General features: G+C 41.4%; 1 protein-coding gene across 2 annotated transcripts in view; it reads right to left on the bottom strand.

Moving 5' to 3' along the window:
- htr1d (5-hydroxytryptamine (serotonin) receptor 1D, G protein-coupled) overlaps positions 1–24245 on the bottom strand; it is a 34749-nt gene that overhangs the window by 5384 nt on the left and 5120 nt on the right. The window contains exon 1 of one of the 2 annotated variants that reach the window (XM_034231689.1): positions 394–438. The exons of the other annotated variant lie outside the window; for it this stretch is intronic. The gene's annotated coding sequence lies outside the window, so the exon portion shown is untranslated. Of the gene's footprint in view, positions 1–393; positions 439–24245 lie in introns of those variants that run through there. 2 annotated transcript variants of the gene reach the window in all.

Below are 24245 nucleotides of genomic sequence, written 5' to 3'. Positions count from 1 at the left end.
CGCAGCACCGCGGTGCAGACGGACCCGCTGGAATACAGGGTCTACCGCGTTTAGGAACCGTTAAGCAGAACCGAAATTGTGTATTTTGTATGGGTACCCGGTACCCGGCATTTTCTTATCGGTTCTCATCTGGAACCGAGTTTCGGTTCCCAACCCTACTTACACGTCACTCTATGGCTCCCTTCCCCCCTCATTAAATATGAGGGCGTCACCCCTCAGCAGCCAATCGCTGCACATGCTAAATTCCTTAAATGCCTGCTCTTCCTCCCTGTCAGTTGTCATTGCAGATGATCACACGCAATGGTAGTTGCAATACAATACTCCTTTTCGTGATAAAAACCGTAAGAAACAACTAGCTCAAGATGTCCAACTCGGACAATTCGGAACACGAACCTTCTCTGGAAGTCTCCGATCCCGGTTCGGCTCCCCACAGCGGCTTATCAACAGAGGCAGACTTCCTCATCGCCCGGCTCCTGCAGCAGGGATTTCCCACAGCCCCAGGCCTCACTCTCTCTCAGCTGCGAGAGCTCTCGGACCAGGTCTCCAGCGTAGCTCCCCAGTCCGGGGCAGCAGCTCCAGTCAGCTCCCCAGAGAGCAGGACGAGGCCGCAGCCGCGGAGGTAAAAAAAAAGGGCAGGAAGTCGAGCCCTCCAGGATCCCGTCCCCCTCCAAAAAAGCCACCCCTTCTCAGGCTCGCCAGTCCGGGAGCGTCACTAACACACCCCATGGAGAGTAGCGCGGCCGGCTCCCTGCAATCCCTGACTAGCTCCATGATAGCTATCGATGCTCGCCTCCAGGCTCTGGAAGACTCCGCCACAGGAGCTTCAACTTCCGATGCACTCAGGTACTAGTTTTAACGAAAATGTTTGCACTCACCCTTACACAGGGTTGGGTTGTAACGGAATACATGTAACGGTGTTACGTAATCAGAAGAAAAAAGAAAAAAAAATCAGTATATTCAGCTGGTGTTACATTTGAAAAACGAGTAATCTGAGTGTAGTTACTTTCGTAAACCTGAAGTGAATACTTATTGGAATTATTGGTGGAAAGTGTCCTCACAATATGTAATATTCATTACCGGCAGAACCGTGTGCACAGCGCTGCAGCTATCTGTGAGCGAGAGATGCAGCGTGTCCGTGAGGCCCCGCCCCGCACGCAGATGAGAGAGAGAGAGTTCTCTTTCAAAACATATTGGAAGGTAGAAACGGAGATGTTTAGATAAAACGTGGAAGATAACGTTTATGTAGCATTTATTTATTGTCGAAATGATGACATTTATAACGGGATCAAATCTAACTGAATGGCCTGCTGCTGCCGAATGCATGGGGCAAGTAACTGGGAAAAGTTTTAAAAGTTATTACATCGTTTCAGATAATAAATAATAATGATAATGCATTCTATTTAGGGGGGCCTTTCAAAGCACCCAAGGACACCTTACAATGCATAAACTTTTCCAAGGAAAGGTTTTAAGACAGTACAAAGAATGCAGTCTGGGTGAGTTTTTCTTTTTATGTGCGGTGCAGATGAGAGAGCTGTCCAGAATGACACTAAAATGTTGTGTTTGTGCTCTTCATAAGCCATTAAAACAGTAAAATACGTGTCTCCCGTTCACCAAAACATACCCATCTGTTATGGAAAATAAAGTATTCTAAAGAAGAGGAGAAAAGATAAGAAGAGGAGGAAAGAGAAGAAAGGAAGTATTCTAAAAGTAATCTGCCACGGCGGGATTGTGGTTAGTTTCTGATGCGCAGAAGAAAAATCTGGCCCACCCTATATTTTTACAGGCCCACCCTAAAGTACATTTCTGCCTACGCTACTGGTCCGCACAGCAGCAACAACCAATCACATGAATCTCTTGCCCCCGACACACAAAGCAATAGCAATGTTAAAACTAAGTAAACTGGAAGAAAAAAGAAAAAAATCCCCAACAGGCGAAAACCTACCAGTTTCACCCACTGTCTCTGCCTCCTCCCTCCATGCCTCGCTCCTCTGGTTTGTATCCCGGTAGATGAACAGAGACTGATCATACAGCACCGGGTGATTCACTACCGCTATAATGAATTTTCCCTCAAATTTTTGGAATATGAGGAATTACCTGCGTAGTCTCTCCCAGCATACACGCGGTCTGATTGGCTAGCGCTTGTACTGGCAGATTTGCATAAACGGGATTTCATTGGCTGACGCTTCTGCCGAGGCGCCAAAAGTTGAACATTGCTCAACTTTTTGAAGCGAGCAACGCCAGCAAACGCTCCACGTCGCTTCCCAAAATACAGTTCTACTAAAAGTGACGTCACCCCATTCAAAGTGAATGGGCAGAAGCGTTTGGAAGCTGTAATGCACGCCACCGTGTGGACGGGCCGTCACAGTGGCTCTGCGCCAGAAACATCAAACCATAAATAAATAACAAAAAACATTCTGGAATATCACCCCTCCACTCCCATTAACATCCCTCAGCTAGCAGCTGCGCTATCTACAGATTCCGTGTTTGTTGACTATCTCCTGTCAGGGTTCTCCCAAGGCTTCAGGGTAGGGGTCCTCCCATCTCCCACAGTGACTTTCGTGGCAAGAAACTTACAGTCAGCAGCTAAATAACCCAACATAGTTTCCCAGCTCATCAACAAAGAACTTCTCAAAGGATATATAATCGGTCCTTTTAGCTCCTCCCCCCTTCTCAGTGTTCCGTTCAAATCCCATCGGAATAGCCACACGTAAATAAAAGGCTGATTTTCGATCTGTCCGCTCCCTGCTCCGGCCCATTCTGCAGCGTCAATAGCATCATCCCTCCAGATCAGTTCTCCCTTCACCATGCCTCAGTGGATAATGCAATAAAGATGATCACAGGGCACGGAGCTCGGCTCTCCAAAGCGGACATTACCGATGCCTTCAAATCATCCCCATTCATCCGTCTCAGTGGAACTTGTTCAGTATTAAGTGGGAGTCCAAACTCTATCTTCGCCGTTCGCCTGACCTTCGGGTGCAGAAGCAGCCCCCGCATCTTCAATTCCTTCTCGGAAGCGCTCTATTGGATCCTGCTGAACATCGTCAGAATCCCCTCCGTCCTTCACCTACCGGACGACTTCCTCCCCATAAACCCGCCACAGGACAGCTCAGGGATCTCACTGGCCAAGCTTAAACACTGCTTCAGGAGTGAGGTGTCCCTCTCTCCAAAGAGAAAACGTTAGTTCCCGACACACGCTTAGAGTTCTTAGGCATCATCCTCGACTCCATAGACATGAAGGCGTCTCTCCCCTCCGACAAATTGCAGCGCATCCGGGACATCACCAAGTCATACTGCGAGCAACAAGTTATCACAAAACAACAGTTGCTCTCCCTTCTCGGACACCTCAACTTCGCCATGTACGTCATCCCCCAGGGGCGCTCGTTCATCTCCCGCCTCCTGGACGCAGCATCAGCGGTCGACAACCTCCATGACTGCGTTTTCTTAGACGAAGGCTGCCGCTCAGACCTTCGATTCTGGTCCCTCCTGCTCGCCCACTGGAACGGAGTTACTTTCTTTTACGATGGCCTCGTGCGTTCCTCTGACTCAATGAGGTTCTTCACGGATGCCGCCCATCCATGGGTTTTGGGGGTTTCTTCCAGGGAGAGTGGTTCGCAGGGTCATGGCCCCGTCAATTTCTACCTCAAGCAAGTTCTCACTAAATCCAGCCTATCACCCATATCATACCCGGGGCATTCCTTCAGGATAGGTGCAGCCACCTCTGCTGCTAATCAAGGTCTCTCTACCTCATCCCTACAACAACTAGGACGGTGGTCCTCCTCCGCCTTCACAACCTTCATTCGTCCGGACATCAGCGCCGTACGGACTTCCCAAAGATCTCTCAGACCCTAACTATGGTATCTATGCATATAACTGGTGGTGGCTCATAAACACATTCATAAGTATACATGTCTCACTCAGGTACCTGATATTCAAACTGCATTCCCGTCCTAGTCCGCGGGCCCCGCCCACAAGGAATAACGTCTCGTCTCACGCGCACCTACACGTAACAGGCTTCATCTCCTGGACACAGGTATCCAAATCCCAGGCCCGCTCAAATGTGTCAGTGTAAAATGTATATCCTGCAAAGTCAGGTACGGACTCGGGCCACCGCACACTTCGGTGACAGTTACAAAATAAAGAAAGAGGAAAAAGTAAAGAAGAAAAAGATATATCCTGCGAAGTCAGGCGTGGACTCGGGCCACCGTACACTTCGGTGTCGTGGCTCCGGGCCACCGTACACTTCGGTGTCAGTTACAAAACAAAGGAAATAAAGAAAGAGGAAAAGAGTAAAGAAGGAAAAGATAAAGATATATCCTGCGAAGTCAGGCGGAAGGCCACCGTACACTTCGGTGTCGTGGACGTTGGGCCACCGTACACTTCGGTGTCAGTTACAAAACAAAACCGTTCGACCTTCGGGCGGCGTAGTCAGGCCCTGCTAGCCAGGCAGGCGACCCGCAGGTCGTTTTCAGATAAGACCGGCACTGATTTCGGCAGTCAGAGTCTCAGCATGACCCGTAAGCTCCGGCAGTGATTCCGGCCCAATGCCGCGTACATATGTTAATCTATTATCTTTCATTCCCAGATCAACAGTCACCCCACAAGGTAAGCAACTCAGTTCATCTCAGTATTTCATACTTCACTGGTTTTGGGGATTTCATCGGAGCGGTTCTTTCCCTCCTGAATGATTATCCTGCAAACCGGGGCCTAATCGCCAAACACCATTACATTCTCCTGTTGTATTATCATGGCAATCATTTCATTCATATGACGTGTAAACAATAAATATGTAATTCTTACATCACGTCTCTCCGGTTTGAAATGAAAGCTTTAACGAAAGTTCAATAAGGAAGACCTAACACGAGTCACTTACACGTCACTCTATGGCTCCCTTCCCCCCTCATTAAATACGAGGGCGTTACCCCTCAGCAGCCAATCGCTGCACATGCTAAATTCCTTAAATGCCTGCTCTTCCTCCCTGTCAGTTGTCATTGCAGATGATCACACGCAACCCGCCTCCACCCCTCTCGCCTCCTGTCTCCTTCAGGACAAAGCTAAACCTTCCTCCTTCAGACCGGTCTCACCTACTCATCACCACCACCAGTGTCTAGACCCCGGGGATTTAATCGGAGCGGTTCTTTCCCTCCTGAATGATTATCCTGATCGCCAAACACCATTACATTCTCCTGTTGTATTATCATGGCAATCATTTCATTCATATGACGTGTAAACAATAAATATGTAATTCTTACATCACGTCTCTCCGGTTTGAAATGGCTTTACCATCACAGTGTCAGTAAACCAGTGCTGCTTCCTAAACCATATGCATTGGTCCTACTCTGCTCTGTAAAAGTAAATTATAGCTTGAATGCCTTCTTCTCTCGTTCACAACTATTTTAAAGCAAAGGAATATGTTCTGTCTAGCTCAAACTATGGAGGAGCAGTGGTTTTTAGAGTTATTTATTTGCATTGCAAGGCAAGTTTATTTATATAGCACCTTTCAACACAAGGCAATTCAAAGTGCTTTACAAAAATGAAAGACATTAAGAAAATGGCATTAGAAAACAGTCATTAAAAAGAAAAGATAATAAACATTAAAAGAAAAAATACATGAATAAAAGTTACAGTGCAGTTTAAGATGTGAATGGTTCAATTAAAAGCAGCGGCAAAAAGAAAAGTCTTCAGCCTGGATTTAAAAGTAGTAAGAGTTGCAGCGGACCTGCAGGTTTCTGGGAGTTTGTTCCAGATATTTGGAGCATAATAACTGAATGCTGCTTTACCATGTTTAGTTCTGACTCTGGGGACAGAAAGCTGACCAGTCCCTGAAGACCTGAGAGATCTGGATGGTTCATAATTTAGCAGGAGGTCAGAAATGTATTTTGGGCCTAAACCATTCAAAGCTTTATAAACCAGCAGCAGTATTTTGAAATCTATTCTTTGACACACAGGAAGCCAGTGTAAAGACTTCAGAACTGGAGTGATGTGATCCACTTTCTTAGTGTTAGTGAGGACTCGAGCAGCGGCGTTCTGAATCAGCTGCAGCTTCCTAATAGATTTTTTTAGTGAGACCTGCAAAGACACCATTACGAGTCTACTGAAGATAAAAGCATGGACAAGCCTTGTATAGAAATATTAATTGAAAATATTGAAGACAAGGCTCTGGTTTGTTCATACCAATAGCTGCCTAGACTACAACTCAACAGTTAATCCATTTACATCTGTTTTTATCATTGAGCCATTTGTGTTTAGCAGTACTCAGTCCAATATCAGAATTACAACTAAGTTGTCCAATCATAAGTGAAAGTGTGACGGGTACACACAAGAGTTTGGCATGATTTGCTAATGCTTATTTGAGAGCACAAATTAGGTTTTTTCTTTGAAACCATGGACTATTAATTGTTGTTGAGTCCTGTCAAATTAACTCATCAATTCATAGAACAGTATCTAATAGACTAAAAGTTGTCCAGTATTTTTTAAAGTGATATTCTTTCCCATGTACTGTCTGGGGACTACTCAAGCAGTAGAGGCAAATATAGACCTTAGTATGAGTCACACAAACACACACAGAAAATAGATACGTAATTCCTCAAAATGCAACTGAATTGCTTATATAATTGAACCTCCACGCTTGATTAATGCCTCCAATTTTCAGAAGTCTTAAGCCAAAATGCAGACAACCATGGTAATATCACTCTGATGAAGAAAGCTCCCTACAGAACCGCAGAAGACATTGAGTGTCACATTAAAACATTTCTCAGATCTCAACAAGAAACCTCAACGTGCAGATGTGTTGAATATAACTGTCACTGACGGCGGGTGAAGATTACCCAGGCGTGACTACCTTACAGTCACGCATCATCGCATCAGTGGAGAGGAGATTGATATATTGATATTGACACACTCCACACAGTGAGCTTAGTAAGACGATCGTCGTGGGCAGCATTGACTTATTCATTCGGTTGTCTATGTAATATGACACACACACACACACACACACACTGTATCATGTTTGATAGATGGCTGAAAAGCTTATCTGTTTACACATCAAACAAGTCAAGGACAAGGCTTATCTCCTCTGGGTCTGGTTTACAGCACAATGAGGTAATGAGGTTCATAATGAATGGATGAGAGGAAAAAGATTTTCAATTAAGAGCAGGCCCTGCCTAAATTGGGCTATATAATGTATAATGTTTATGTGAAATATGTTGGCTTCTACATCTGGCTTTGAAATTGAAGATCTAATTCAGGGAGGCATCTCTCAGCCCAATGAAAGGAGACATGCATTTATCTTCGTTTAAACAAGGGGAAAAGTTGGAACAACAAAGCATGATCACAATGATATAAAACACAAACATCTGATTGTTCTTGTGAGTCTTTCGAAGAGCATGACTGGAGAAGAAGCACAGTAACGCAGCCCTGCCCAGTTAGCCTGCATCACAAACCGTTCACTACAAATCCAATTCCTTCCTCTCAGGCTTGGGCCAAATCCAAGCAGATGCTGCAGTGTGTGCGGTGTTTTTATGTCGGGGTGAAACAGTAATACCCTCTGAACCCAGCCGGCCTGCAAACACTGCACGGCCCCACTGGAGATAGACTAATTGATTTAGCCCAGAGAAGGAGACATTGCTACCTCTGCTGTCATGCAGCTAATATGGTGTTCACTCAAGCGTGCTGTAAATGTGTGTGGTTGTGTTTGTGTGTGTGTTTGTGTAAGGGGGATTTTACTTCAACATAAAGGGATGCTGGGGATTCATGATGGGGTAAATTAAAGAGGGCTTAGATAGCCGGAGTCATGGGAATAGACAATTGCAGCTTCATTTTGTAACCAGATGATAGGGGGTCAGCCAGGGGGTCAGCCAGGGGGTCATTTCCAATATTGAGTGCTTTGACGACTTTCATTTCCCTCATGTTTTTGCCTTTCACTGTTCAAACAATCTCAATCTTCTTGGTCGTCTTTGTTGGGGCTGTAGGCAGCCTGAAAAGTTTCAGTTTAAGTTTAGTTTTTCTGGATAATAAAAAGTTTAATTAATTAATTAATATTCAATTTTTTCTCCAAAAAAAACGCTTGAATTGATTAAACGTCAGTGAACTCTTTGTAGAAGTGTCATCAACACATTTACTGTATGGATTCAGAGAAATGCAGACATTTCATAACTACTTCATTGTCTTTCACCTACACACAAGCAAACACACACACACGCGCACACACACTTGGAATGCCTTTTTTCCGTCCTATAGACAAGCTTGCTCTGCCAGGGTTGTTGGCTCACTTTGCTGATCATTACAGTCAGTATGCAGTCCATGATGCTGTTGTTCAACACAATGGAGTATTCATTGCACCATGCAGATACTGAATTATAGATCGCTGGGCGGCATCATGTGAAGGAAAGTGAAACTATAAAATATAGATTACTAGGAATGTATGAACAGTCAACTCAGAAGTGATCTCTGTCAAAGTACTGCCCAAAGGTTAAAGTGCAAACAATGAAAACAGACAGCGGAGAGATGGAAACCACGTCAATATATACAATAAAACAACAGCAATTCCAGTATGCTATGCAGATTAATAGACACATTTCATGAATGGCTGTCATTTATACAGTGACATGTTTGCATGTCACGCTGCATTTCAGTAAATAGCAATGAAATCCAATTATGTCTCAAATGCTCAATGATTTAGCTTATCTCTGTTGTTTGCAGCTGCCTGGAAGAATGAAGAGTGTTTTTTTCAGCCTGCGTGGGATGCACATGGCACAAGCATGCACGTGTTTCACACATACTGTACATGCACTATTTGCACCACAATCTACCTACACACATAATGAAACTATATGCAAACAGTAAATACAATGAATCCTCGACCGGCACTGGAGGACATTAAAGGGGCTTCACAGGTACATGCTAATTTATGGTGAATAAATCAATTGCAAGGAGGGAGCTAATGCGACACATTCAAACCTCTGGGTACAAACCTCAGGACTCATTATAGAGGCTGGGAAGGATAATATCAGCTCTTCTCTAAGCTGATAGAATGGAAATAGATTGTAGAAAATTGGACAATTCAGCCTTTTGAGAAGTAAGATTTTTGTGTTAACAATTTACAGGTTGCACAGCAGCAGGTTAAAACGGTTCAAAACACAACCCATCAATTTCTGCCTAAACTTTATTCCACACATGAGAGCCTCCTACTGCTGAGGCAAAGTTCCAATCAGTGATTTTTTTACACCACTCCACTGCAATACACTCCTCACTGTGTGTTCATGGTCCTTTTAAAGATGAACAGATTGTGTGTGTGTGTGTGTGTGTGTGTGTGTGTGTGTGTGTGTGTGTGTGTGTGTGTGTGTGTGTGTGTGTGTGTGTGTGTGTGTGTGTGTGTGTGTGTGTGTGTGGTGTGTGTGTGTGTGTGTGGTGTGTGTGTGTGTGTGTGTGTGTGTGTGTGTGTGTGTGTAGGTGTGTGTGTGTGTGTGTGTGTGTGTGTGTGTGTGTGTGTGTGTGTGTGTGTGTGTGTGTGTGTGTGTGTGTGTGTGTGTGTGTGGTGTGTGTGTGTGTGTGTGTGTGTGTGTGTGTGTGTGTGTGTGTGTGTGTGTGTGTGTGTGTGTGTGTGGAGGGGAACAAACAGGAAGATGAGTGTCTGGTTTAAATCTGCAGTGATGTAAAAAGAGCTTGCATTCAGAACATTGTTCGTGCTAACTATGTAATGTAACAAAACAAAAGATACGATTTCCCTCCTGAAACGTGTGATCTGTTATGTGCATTGTTTGTGAGAGCTTTAAATTATTTTTAACCCTGAACATATTTCATCAATTGTTCCAATAACATGAATGCTTTTGAATACAAATATACCAGCTAATTTCCGTCCACCCATCAGGTCAAATACACTTAAAGTGGACCATTAACAAACCAATGTTTTCATGCCTGAAATATTTATTTCCCCAGTAAATCTTCACAGAAACTCACAGGCGCTGAAACGCTTTCAAAAAGCTTCAATAAGTAAATATCGTTCCTATTCTTGTAACGGAATTGAAAACATCTAACCTTATACTCAAGGTAATAACTATAACCACACTACTTTTATGTTAACCATTTTATTACTAATAACTAAGGCCGAAAGTAATAGGGAGGCGTGTGGCGCAGTGGATAGAGCCTTGTTGTTGGGGTCAGGGGGTCACAGGTTCGAACCCCACTGCAGTCAGCATGTCGTTGTGTCCCTGGGCAAGACACTTCACCCCAAATTGCTCCTGTGGGGATTGCCCACAGTACTGAGTATGGAAGTCGCTTTGGATAAAAGCGTCTAACAAGTGACATGTAATGTAATGTAACAGTAGTAGCAGTACAGTCTATCATGTACAAATACAAACTATTCTCAAAAACATTTTTCAATTCTTTGTAATTTTCCAGGACTTAAATACTAACCATGACATACAAAATGGATGTTTATTTTGTTCAAAGTTGTTGCAGGCTGAGTTGTTTCTGGCTTTCAAGTCCTGGCGCTCCCCATATTAATCCCATGTGCATGACAAGGTAATTATTCATTAGAAATGTTAACATTAAGTGCATTTCCCGAAAATTCCCCACTTCAAAGGCGTTCTGTTGTCGCTACCATGGCTGTGTTTGTCATAACTCTCCACCTTAGGTGAAGGAGACGGTTACAGTTGTTGCTGTCCTGCCAAAGACATTTTTATATGAAGACATGTAGGGAAGACTGCTGAAAACAGACAATGATGTAGAAGTTAATTTTAGGGAGGCTAAGCAAATGTATGGGTCTGAAATAAACTTCAACAGCTACCAATTAGTCCACATATTCAATAATTTTCGTAAGTGTGTATTAATCATTCTAACATGATCATTTGCTAACTCACATAAAGTCATAGTGACTTGAGAATGTGTTAATGGTGAGCAACTGGAATTAATGATACATCCTGCATTAAATCAGAATGAGCATGCATTACTTATTACTTGTCCTCTTACAACCAAAAAACGACTGGCTTGATTTCCATGAAACTTAGAGGAAGGGTGAAGAAAGAGCCAAGGAAGAGCCCACTAAATGTTGCATCCGATGTGAATCACATTGCACGATTACTTTTCCACCCATGGACACCGCCCAGGGCCGGGGTCTGCGCTCTCCGAGTGCTCTTCCAATTATTAGGTCTTACCAACTGAAGTGTGAAATTGTAGTTTCGTGAGCATCACTTCTGGGCCGCAGAAAACACATATTTAAAGAATCACATAATATAAAACAAGCCTGCCCACTCATGCAGTCTCTGTCTGTCTCTTATCTGTCCTACTGTTGTTTCAAAGGATTCAGATATTCTGTCCCAAAGCCTTAAAATAGTTTTAATGACAACAAAACTAAACCGTGGTAACAGGAGCTTCAAAGCCAAGCAAAATACTTTGAATGGATAAGAAGAAAACCAAAGAGATTCAAGGCTTTTATTGTCATGTGTACAAAGCTACAGTGTAGATATATCAATGAAAATCTTAGATCACAGGCTCCTCCAACAGTGCAACACAATAAAACAGATACAATAGTTAAAATAGGACTGATATATTGGTGATATGCATTTGTTAACTAAGTTTTTTCAAAATCTCATCAAAACAAGCTCTGGATGCCACTATAGAAATATACAACTTGTTTGACCAACAATATCAATATATATAATTATGATAAGTGTAAGTGAGGAAGCTCTGCAGTCGGGATTCATATGAGTGTTTGATGATGAGCAGCAGTGGTTTTATCTTTATCTTCTATGTTTGAGTGTGAGTCATGAAAGTGAAGGGGCAGTGGTGTAGCAGAGGTTTGGAAAGAATAATCCCTCGAGGAGGAAACAATGGATGTTTAACGGAAGCACTGAAGAGGATAACATGAAAGGCCTATTACAACTTTCGTTTTTTAAAGTGATGATACAAGGCATGAAGAAAAAACAATATAGTTAGCATGACTAAATATAACAAGGAACAAACTGTTTTACAAACAAAATATCTCTTTATAAGAGGGAGTAAAGGTGACTTCATCAAGGACTTCACATTAAAGAATGGGAACATGCATCAACAACATGATCACATGGAAAGGTGTACAAGTAGCAAACCACTTTTATGACGATGTATGTGTCCCATCTACGCTTTTTAAACTATCACTTGTCATTTAACGCCTGCTTGTCATTCCTAATTCATTACAAACCAATGTACCATCGCAGTTTTCTAGCTAAACTAAACTACTAGAGCTAAACTGCCTGTTTAGGTTGAGGAAAAATATCCTGTTTTGGGTAAAACATGTTTGTTTGTTTGTTACAGGAAGTAAAGTTAAACTCTCAATGTGAATGAGTCAATGGTAAAAGTAAAATAATTATGACTTGAAAATTACTTAAAACATCTGAGAGTTATATTTGCGCCATTTGGTTAGCAAGCTGGCAATAATAGCTGGAGCTAAATACTAAAGCCAGCTGAGTTGTGTGGTAAATGAGTTTGATCGATGGTGGATCCAAAGCCGTTCTCATTCATTAGAAAGAAAATGAGATGTAAAGAGCTGAGAGTTTACAGCACATTTATGTGATGAGACCAAGAAACCAATAGTCCTATACTGGATGAAGCACTCTGTGAGAACAATATTAAGTGGATTGAAAAAGGTGTTAGCACTTTAATTGTAACACAGTGCATCTTTACAAGACAGGGCTATAAGATTAGGTTATAGGAGGAGTTAGTATTGCACTTTAGTGGTTCATCATCCAGTCAATTTTTACAAGTAATCACATTCCCAAAAAACGACTGAAACACATGAACAGTTTTTGTGTTGTCTTTCCTACTTTGTGTCTGTCAATAATATTTTCACTTTTCCTCACGGTATGTTCAGACAGAGAAAACTAATCAAATTTCATGCTAATATGTGTTGTTTTTACCCTTAAAGGTGGGGTAGGTAATTTTGGAGAAACCAGCTCGAGTGCGCTAGAATTTGAAAATACACAGTGCTTTTTACAGTACTACGGCTTCCACAGATGACATTTTTTAATGGATTTTTTATTAAGAGCATTCCATGGAATATAACAAAAAGTGTATCTCGAGCCGGTTTCTCAAACTTACCTACCCCACCTTTAAGAAGGCAACATTATTTTTCGTTTAACGCACTCGTAAGTAGATATTTTCTGACAGGAAACACATGTAAATATAGCACAATGAAAAAACATTGACTTTAATTAAATCTATAGTTGAAAGCAATATTGTTAAATAACCTATTATCATTGCTTTCAACTAACTAACCTATGAGAGTTATGTGAAATCTGTCTACATAATAGATTTAATTAAAGTAAATGTTTCAGTTTTTTAAGTGCACAAACTTAAGATAGATTTCAAGAGTTTGGTTCATATCTCTTGGATTCAAAAGAAGATGCAACATTACACTCCTGATCATAAGACATGCCTAAGACGTGGTAAGAGAGAAGCAGGGCTTGTCATCAACATGGCAGAGAAATAAAGCAAAAAGATTCACATGGATGAGCATGTACTAAAATTGGAGCATGAATTGAGCCCTGCAGCACAGCATGTTGTGAGGAAAATGATCTGCAGCGGTGAGCGATTGTTCTGTAGCAACAACAGCATCAGATGATCCAGCAGAGACATTTACATATGGGTTGATCTGTCCACTGTATGCTTTCTGCCCAGTACACACACTTTTGTGTTTTCCGTACCGTAAACATGATGGTTATAACTCCAGGCATTCAATTAAAATGTGAATGAGTATTGTTGAAGGATTAACATTTGACATAAGCCTTTGTTTACTGACATCTAAAAGGTAATTAGGGACTTTAAAACATGAGGTGTTTAATCTCTTCAACAAGGAATACTTGAAATGTTCTTTAAAAATCAATGTCAGATAAGAATAAGTATTTTTAGGAGTTTACATATAAATGTCAGAGTATTACTGTTTATTTAAAAAAAGGGTTTAATGTCAAAAGTACAGACGTCCTATAATATATTTTCTCATTTCTTTGTCTTCTACCTGATAAAATACATTATTGTTTAAAACGCACATTATATTGCATGTAAATTACCTTTTTCTGACATGAAAACAGGTCGTAATTTAAAACTACAGTCCTTAAAGTTAGTAGTTTAGGTGAGTTCATTAGTGTTAACTGACAATTCTAATGAGATTCGTCAAGATTGTGACTTTTAATCAAACTAGTTTTGAATATTTCTGCAGTAAATGGTATTTGGTGAGTGCTCGACAGGCAGCTGAAACTTTCATGGAGATAAAGTATGGATTTAATTGTCAATTAAGAAGGATGGATCCATACAGCATTGCAAATCCCTAGGGAAATCGTGTGGAAGCCTATTTATAAGTAAAAGAAACAGAAACTCTGACATATTGACTCTGAATTTGGAAGAAGTGTTGAACTAAATTAGAGGCAAGTTTCAGACGGAAAGAAGGAGCTGTCAATTAACAACACAGTCTACTTCAAAAATGACGAAGAGGCGCTTTCAACTTTTTGTTAAGAGGATTGTCTGAATTATAAGTACAGACTTTGAAACCTCTGGGTCAAATGTGTTAAACAAAAGAGACATGACCAGACTCCTGCCCAATTAAAAGAAATCCACAAGTGATTACCCTATCCATTCATTCTGTCCCGGCTCAATGATGTGTATCAAATGCAGCATTTTAACCTCACCTACGTCCTAAGACTTTGGGGTCTTTTAGTTTGATTCAGACCACAATTACAGGTGTCAAATCTCCCCCTGACCATGGTCCAAACCAAACAGCTGACCCTTGGTTTGTCAAAAAGAGGTGGTCTCACTCTGGTTTATGGTTTGTTTTATTTCTAGGGTAAAAATATGTTTGGGATAATTCTGATTTTCAGAACAATTACAGAAAGTAATGGTAGACTATCTCCATGGTGTGGGAGTAGGGAAGAAAAATATGCGTATCGAGTGTATAGTAGGGAATGATAGAAAGAGAGAGAGAGAGAGTGGCTCAGGATGTGTGTGGATGTGCTCAGAGCAGAAACTGTTTGGCAATCGAGCAGATAATAAATTAGAAGTAAAGTTAGAAGTAAAGTTGTCCACTTAAGGAAATGTGTAGGTTTCAGTTTGTCTATAAATAAATGCTCCTCAGCAGAAAGTCCTGCTACTCAACTGCTGAAGAAGGATGGGGAAAAACATCCAACACAAGACATTCAGACAGGGGAGAGAGGATAAGAGAGGACGGGAAATCGATCTTCAAACCAATCAAAATTATGAAAAGCACCAGCTTACGTGATGATGCCACATAAGGCTAACTGTTCAAATTCTTGTGTGGGGAAGTTTCATTCAATGTTTGCAAAGTGTAATAAATAAGCATATCACATTGCAAAGTTCAAGTCCTGATTGCGTGAATCAGCAAACTGAAACTGAACATCAGTCAGTGGTGGTGAAACAACATGGCAGCTGTCGATGGCATTTCATCGGTGCAGAGTTGTACTGTGACAGGGAATATTTAACACAATTAGTCCATTACTAATGAGAGTGACGGTCATTTCACAGTCACACAGATATTAAATGGATGATATTATGGCTTTCGGTAAGTGATGTTACACTGATGGTGCTTCAAAGGATGATACTGGACACTTCAAAGTGCAAGACATTTCTTAAATCGCACAATTGTGCCACATGAAACTGTTTGTATTGGAGCGTGATTCAATAAAGAGAACTGCAATGTTATGAATAAAATAATTGTTATACATTAGTAAGAACTTTCTTAACCTAAGTAAAGTAGGTAATATAAAAGTTACTGTAACAACTCTAAAATCGACATACTGTGCAGTAGACGCTGTGTCATGGTTCTGGTTGTGCAACAGTACAAACACCCTGTCTTCCTTTTATTTTACTGCTTTGTGGTATTTTCCACTTCTTCGAAAATTCCTCCCCACAGCCTTTCCGTCAACAAATGACAGACTCTCGCTTCAAGTAATGGAAAAAGACATCTTTCAACAAGTAGTCAACCTTGGAATAATGACCACTAATGGCCTAAGTGGCCGAGCTGCTGCCGCTGCGAGAGCGAGGAGGGCGAGCTTTATCGATCCCGATGAGACACATGCCGTCATTCTCACAGTGAGTACAAATTGTCTTGATCTATAATTACAACTTTCATCCGAAGAACCCGATGTTATGATTCAGTGCTAATTATATGGAAAAACACAAAACCCAGAGATAATGCCAGGAGGTTAAAAAAAGAGAGAAGGGAAAGTAAAGGAACTGAGTAATGCAACAAACATTTCAGCAAGACAAAAATACATCAATCTGAGTTCAAAAGCATCCACAATATAAACAAAGTATGATTAACCTTTCCTAAGTCAATACAATGAAGTGGATTTCCTACTCCGCTTAAAATAGTGTATAAAAGGATGTTAATGAGAGAGACGGCATGTTATTTTCTGCTTTCTCACACTGAGCCCAATCCCATGTGAATCATCCTGCCTGTAAATCCGATGGGATTACCATTGATTCGGTCTCATTTTCATGGATTGCTTTAATTAAGTGTAAATACAAAACACAACAGCATGAAGAGTGACAGGAGGATTTGATGAAAGAAGGGAAGCATACCAGAGATTGGGTTTGCAAATATTTATTTTTCCAGTTTATATAGTTTAAACGCTATAGATCAAGCTGTGTTTTAGGATTAGAGCTAGACTTGAATGTAGTCATCTCTGATGCTTTGTGAGGGGAATCTCTACCTGAGTTTGAGCTGTTTTACTCTCAGTAGGTATTTTGTTTTTGTTGTTGGTGTCTTTCTTTCCTTCCTGATTATCTTGCCTCCTCATCATGGTTATCATATAGCTTTTGAAACTTTTGTCTCTTATGATGGTAAACCTCTTTGGCTGTGGTACATTCTTTAGGTATTTCCAATCCCGACAATATCTTGATTTAATTGCTTCTATCCAAATCGACTAACAGTAAGTGCAACAAACCATAAAGATTCAAACTCAGAACAAGAAGAAGAATATATTGTATATGTTATGGAAATAATTATCATAAGACGCCAATTAGTAACATACAGGACAAACCTCGATGTCTGTTTACCTTCTTTAAGGACACAGGCGGCTTAGCCAACAATGTTATTGTTCCCATTCTGTGACCGGTCAATACTGGGATACAGATGGTCTGTGTTGTGGGTACACTGGGACACTTCCTTCTCTGTATTTGTGGACTCCAAGGTAAAATCTTCGAGGTCATAAGTGTCCGAGGCAAGTAGCTCTGTGTTCCCACACTGTTTAGGCTATCTCCTCAAATATGTTGTTTACTCTCTGCGAAACCAGTTAGATGGGCTGGCAAGAGAGAGGCTCTCCAGAATTGACGTGGCAACTCTACCGTGGAGTCAGAACCTCTGACTCTTGGATTTGTGATGTGAATACTCTGGTACCAACTCCAAATAAATCACAGTGGTTTGACATCAAAGCTCCGACTCTTCCCGTGTCTCCTTCCTGAGTCGGTGACTCCACTGCATGCTACACAGAAGTTTCCTCTACAGTATATAGATATATTCGCTTCAAATACATCAAACCATTGTAAGCGCATAGATCCTGTATGGTGGATCACTGGGTTGATTTCACTCCTTCACCATCACCTGATGTTCCTGAATGGTTAATAGCATTACCTCCCCTGTAAAATGCTATGGTCATGATGGACTCATACTCAGACTTAATCTCTGCTTTTCCTATTTTGCACACAATTCCACAAAGATTCATTTCTGGGGAAAGTTTGCCATTTTCAAGCATGTCTTTGTTGCAATGTCGGTGGCACATCCAAATGAACGATGTTTGGCTACATTAGCTTGGAAAATAGCAATATGGGGCACTGAATTAGCGCACCCCGCGGTTCCTCCACCTCACTCTACGCCGCTGGGAGACTGACCGTACATGTCCACCAGATCAGGCCTGGAAACCAAGTTATACCTTGAGGCAACACTCCTAATGTAAAACGGACCACTTGGAAAGAGGTTTGTGTGTGTTATCTGCTGTTGTCCTCTTTCACACACCAACATCCTGTAAGTCACTATCAAAATATGGGAAGCAGGGAGAAGCAGCTCGTATGCAATACATACAGTAACTGACCAATTAAGAATACCAAAAGGTAACTACATTATAGTGATGCAACATGGGGTTTTCCCAGAATTATAAATCTTCTACCTATAACTACCTAAAAAACATTTTTATTTGAAAAACTGAAAATGTAGACATAATATAGTTATTTTCAGATATTAAACTGGTGTTTGAGGTGAGTATGCTACAGACTATAGATACATGTAATAAAGTTGACATTAATCTAATTTTGTCAAAATTATTCTCTATTGCACTTCAATACTTCATCATTTCCGATGACAAGATGTATCAGATTTGATGGTCACTCATTTCATTTTACAGATACAGTGTGACACCTGTGAAAGATGGTTCCATGAGCAGTGCCTGGGGATGAATCAGGACCAACTCCAAGAAGCCAGGGCAAGCAATTGGAATTGCTTTCTCTGCAACTAGGGCAGAAGAACATGGCAGTGTCATATGTCTATGGAAGAAATGTTTTTATCCCACAATAAAGTTGACAAAAATGCTCATTCTTGTTCTCTGGAGAGGACTTTGAAACTCAAATTACTCAAAAGTACACAGTAAAAGTAGTTCATATTATTTTTGCAAGTAGTACTAGAAGTACTAAGTACAAACATGGCAGTTTCAGAAACTACTTATGGAAGAAATGTTTTTTATCCCACATTAAAGTTGACAAAAATGCTCATTCTTGTTCTTCGGAGAGGACTTTGAAACTCAAATTACTCAAAAGTACACAGTAAAAGTAGTTCATATTATTTTTGGAGGTAGTACTAGAAGTACTAAGTACAAACATGGCAGTTTCAGAAACTACTTACGGAAGAAATGTTTTTTATCCCACAATAAAGTTGACAAAAATGTTCATTCTTGTTCTCTAAAGAGGACTTTGAAACTCAAATTACTCAAAAGTACACAGTAAAAGTAGTTCATATTATTTTTGCAAGTAGTACTAGAAGTACTAAGTACAAACATGGCAGTTTCAGAAACTACTTATGGAAGAAATGTTTTTTATCCCACAATAAAGTTGACAAAAATGCTCATTCTTGTTCTCTGGAGAGGACTTTGAAACTCAAATTACTCAAAAGTACACAGTAAAAGTAGTTCATATTATTTTTGCAAGTAGTACTAGAAGTACTAAGTACAAACATGGCAGTTTCATAAACTACTTATGGAATAAATGTTTTTTATCCCACATTAAAGTTGACAAAAATGCTCATTCTTGTTCTCTGGAGGGAATTTTGCCATTCTCAAAAAGTACACAGTAAAAGTAGTTCATAGTATTTGTGCAACAAGTTTATGAAGCAATAAGTCCTAACATTATTCTCATAAATTACCCTGTTCCTCAATCGCAAATAATATAAATGAACCACATGCCATCCTTTACTTTGAAATCCTCACCAGAAGTGTTCCTCGGTGGGATTTTCTGTAGCTTTAAAGTGGTCGAATATATAATACTGCACATACGAAACGGGAGAAGTGTACGGCCGGGCACTAGAAATCTTCCCAGCCAGGGTTGTTTTTATTGCATTACCGTAAACCTGTAACTAATCGCGCACTCGAAATACAGGGGCGGCTGGTTTGACCACGCAGAAGTGAAAGACGGCTGGCTTGACCGCAGTTCTCTGAACACCATGGGACTCTGCGTTGTGTGATTAATTGATTGATTGAAAAGTTTATTAACAGCTTGTATATTGGGTACAGTACAGTACAGCTCAAAACATACAATTGTTAAGGGGATGCAGACCAGAGAAAGACTTTCGTCTTGTTTACATCAGGGTCCCCCATTTCCAATTCATCATATCATTTAAGACATATAAGACATATTTGACATACAGATGGCTTATTTACAATTTACATACAGGTGGTTTTTTTACATACAGATTGCTTGTTTACAATTTTCATTTTAGATTTCGTTCTAATACATCCTAACCGGACATTTAAGACATACCAAGTCTACAGATATACAGTTAGTAACAGAGTCTAAAATGCGAGTATATACATAGATGGGGGGGGGGAAGCTGTCCATTGAACGACAGGTTGAGATTTGTACCATTACCGGGGCCAGTTTTGCAATGCTCTCCCCCGAAGGTGCTCTTTAAGAGAGGTTTTGAAGGTAAGTATAGTTTTACTTTCCTTTACAGTTGTGGGAAGAGCGTTCCACCTTGATGTGGCATAATTGCGAAACGTGTATTCCCCCTTTTTTGTGCCAAATCTGGGTTTCACATGATTTGTGGAGCTCCCTCTGGTGTTATGATCATGGTATTCCTTGACCTTTGGGAAGAATTTTGACATGTACATGGGTACCATAGAGGTGTAGTGGATCTTGTAGACCAGGCCCATTGCAAGTAGCTGTACTCTGTCGTCTACTCTAAGCCATCCTAGGTTGTCAAAGTGGGCAGAGGTGAGGTGGGTTCTAGATGAAAGGTCAAGCAGTAGTCTGACCAGTTTATTTTGCGATGTTTGAAGTTTTATTTTTAGCGCCTTGGAGGTGCTATGGTACCATGACGTGCAAGCATAGTCATAGTACCCTTGAATGAGTGCTCCTGCCAGAGTTTTCAGGGTGTTTTTGTTTACCAGAGAGGAGATCCGGTATAGGAATCTAGTTCTTTGATTGACTTTTTTTATTACATTGGATGCCATTTTGTCACAGGAGAGGTTTGCCTCAAGAATAGATCCTAGGTATGTAATTTCCTTCTTACTTGTGACAATAATGTCGCCCACTGCAACTGAGAAGTCGTCGGATTTGCTGAGATTATGTTTCGAACCGAAGAGAATGGACTCTGTTTTACCCAGGTGTAATGATAATTTATTATCGGCGAGCCAGGTGCAGATTCTGCCGAGCTCGGAGCTGAGGGTTTTTTCAACCTGCAACCTGTTCCTGTCAGAGACCAGCAGGGCTGAGTCATCCGCGAACAGGAACAAGTTGCAGTCACATGCTGATGACATGTCATTTACATAAATTAGGAACAGTAACGGACCTAATATGCTTCCTTGTGGAACACCACAGCTCACTGGGAGGGGGGGGGACAGAGTGTTTGTTATTGGTGATGGGATGTTATGCAGAGGGGTGGAAAACAGGACACAGCAGATCGGATTGCGGTGGAGATGCTGAGTAGCGATTTATTCTTCACAATGGCAGCTCTTCTGACACACCTTTTGCGGAGTAAATATAAACATTAGCGCATTAGCTACATGCTAACCAATACAATAACCAAATGAACAGACAAAACATAAACATCTCACTCCCAAACATACACAAACGGGTAAATAAACATTTAAACTAACCCATTAATTAAATGAAATGTTTGGACGTTTTTAACATAATAATGTGTACAATTATTTGCCGCCATTAACACTGCTCACCTTTTGCGGAGTGAATATAAACATTAGCGCCAAGATGGCGGCCGCACAAGAGAAAAATGGTGTCCCACAATGGACAAAAAACAACAATTTGCTGCGCAACAGCAACACCTAGTGGCCTGTCAAGGCTGTTACCTTACATCTACCCCTTCTTTAATTGATGGCGTCCCAGCCATCAGGCCAAACAAAATACAACAAAGGCCATGTAGCACAAACAATTTAAACAGTTAAAGAGAAACAAATAACCTTTCTGTATGTATGATTGTCTTATAAAATGTGTGCGTGTTATACATTTTAACAGTCAGAATGTTGTGGCTTGATTGTGTCACCCCTGTCCTGCTTCTCTACTTGCTTTGGCCCTTTGCCACAACTTCCATCCCCTTTCTCTCCTCCTCTGGTCCTCTTCCGAACTCAGGACTTGTGACTCACATGACTGTCTCTTCGGGGCACACCGATTTCATGGTGGATTTCTCCTAGGAGCCTTGTCAAGTGATTTGGTGTCACTCACAGTCGTACTTTCCTCATCTCCTTCATCCATTTGTCCTTCATCCACATCCACTTCCTCCATTTGTTTGGGCTCATCGTGTACCACTGGTGTCCCAGGTCCCACATTCTCCTCAACTTCCTCTGTATGATCGATCTCACAGTCCTCTGCTGCATCCGATTCAACCTCTTCTCCCATCACTTCACTGACTCGTTCCACTGGAAGGAACATACACTGTGTGAGGAGGTTGCGGTGCACCACCCTCTCTCTCTCGCTGTCCTCCAATCGTATCACATATACAGGTGTGTTGAGTTGTTTCTTCACCACAATGTATGGACGTGCCTCCCATCTGTCTCCCAATTTCTGCCTTCCCTCCACATGACATACTTTGACAAGGACTCTATCCCCCGGTATGAAGACTTGACCCTTTGCTTTTCTGTCATAGTGCTTTTTCTGTTGAGCCTTAGCATGCCGAGAGGTTTGATTAGCCTGTGCATATGCCTGTGACAGACTGTCGTACAGAATTTGGACATAATCACTGTATCCACATGGCTCACTTGCGGTGGAAAGCCCAAAAATCAGGTCCACTGGGAGCCTAGGATGTCTCCCAAACATCAGGTAGTATGGTGTGTAACCCGTTGAATCATGCTGTGTGCAGTTATAGGCATGTGTCATTGCGTCAAGATGCTCATGCCAGCGGGGTTTCAAGTGTGGCTCCAAGGTCCCCAGCATGTTCATGAGGGTCCGGTTGAACCTTTCGGTGGTCCCGTTGCCTTGTGGGTGGTAAGGGGTCGTATGAGTCTTTGTGATGCCAGTGCACTTACACAGCTCCTTCACAACTGTACTTTCAAAGTTGCGCCCCTTGGTCCGCATGCAGCTTCGCAGGGAACCCAAACCGGCAGAAGAAGTTTTTCCACAGTGTTTTAGCCACTGTAGAGACCTTTTCGTCTTTTGTCGGGTAGGCCTGGGCGTAGCGGGAAAAGTGGTCTATAACCACAAGCACATTTTCTATGCCACCTTTGGACTTCTCCAGAGTCAGAAAGTCCACACACACCAGCTCCATTGGGGCACTGCTGTGGATACTGACCAGGGGAGCCCTGGAGCCTGCAGTAGGGGTCTTCCGGAGACAGCACCTTTCACACTGCTCACACCAAGCCTTGATTTCTTGAAACATTCTTGGCCAGTAGAATCTCTCCCTTATCATTTGCAACGTCCTCTCGAATCCTAAATGCCCTGAATCATCATGGAGAGTAGTCTTTACTGCTGTATACATTAGTGCTGGGGGGAAACGATTATTTTGAAAACGATTAATCGGGCGATTATTTGATCGATTAGTCGACTAATCGAACGATTCTTTTTCTGTTGTTCAATTCATAAAAAACGTAATGTAAAAAAAAGTAATGTAAACACATTTTTTTTCACGATACTGTGTCTCAGGGGATCTTAATATTTAAGAACCTATTAATGTGTTATACCAGATTAACGGAAATAATCTCAGCTAACTGACGATACAAACCATGTTTACCAACACAAAACAAAACACAAATCTCATAAGAAGCAAACTAAAATGCTATCTAAATGACCCCTGAGCGAAAAATGCTAACGGACATTGGCACAGAACTCAAGATAACCCTTATTACTTATCGTAGCTGCACATACAAGATATCCGATTAAAGCTGACACTCCACAGATTATGTAGGTATATAGTATCATCACTGAGTGATCCGGACTCGCGACAGGGGAAGCAAATACATACCGTCATCACAACACGTACCTTCACAGAGCTTCTAGGGAGATCGTCTCACCGCCGTAGCTGTCAATCTGATCAAAATACGTGTTCAATGGCATTAAAATGAGAAAAAACGCGGCTGAATCGGTTAATCCATAGGTTTTTAACGTCTATGTATAAAAAAATTATTGAATTTATAATCCATAATCCCATTTTTATGTAAAAATCGGAGAGCAAATGCTAGCTGCTAATGGTTGCCACCACAGCTAGCTGCTGCTTCCGGTCAAGCAGCAGTCTCAGTGAGATATAAATATATAAATATCTTTGCGTTTTGGACTAACTTTAAAATATTCCCATGCTTTTGAAGACCTAGGGCGAGATGTTTTCGTTTGAGGGCTTCGTGCGCAATCCTGTGAGGTTTCAGTCTCCATTGTGTTAGAAGTGCGATTGCGAACTGCTTGTTGCTTTGGGTGACGACCAATACAGACCGATACAGTCTATGGTGGCGACGCGTCGACGCTGAAATATGTCGTCGACGATATTTTGAAGTCGACGCGTCGACATCGTCGACGCGTCGCTACAGCACTAGTATACATGCAGTTTCTCTGGCAATACT

This window comes from Gymnodraco acuticeps, unplaced genomic scaffold, assembly GCF_902827175.1.
Source record: "Gymnodraco acuticeps unplaced genomic scaffold, fGymAcu1.1, whole genome shotgun sequence".
Classification (NCBI taxonomy): Eukaryota; Metazoa; Chordata; class Actinopteri; order Perciformes; family Bathydraconidae; genus Gymnodraco; species Gymnodraco acuticeps.
Note: the sequence above shows the minus strand (reverse complement) of the source record. Positions and strands in the feature narration are given on the sequence as shown.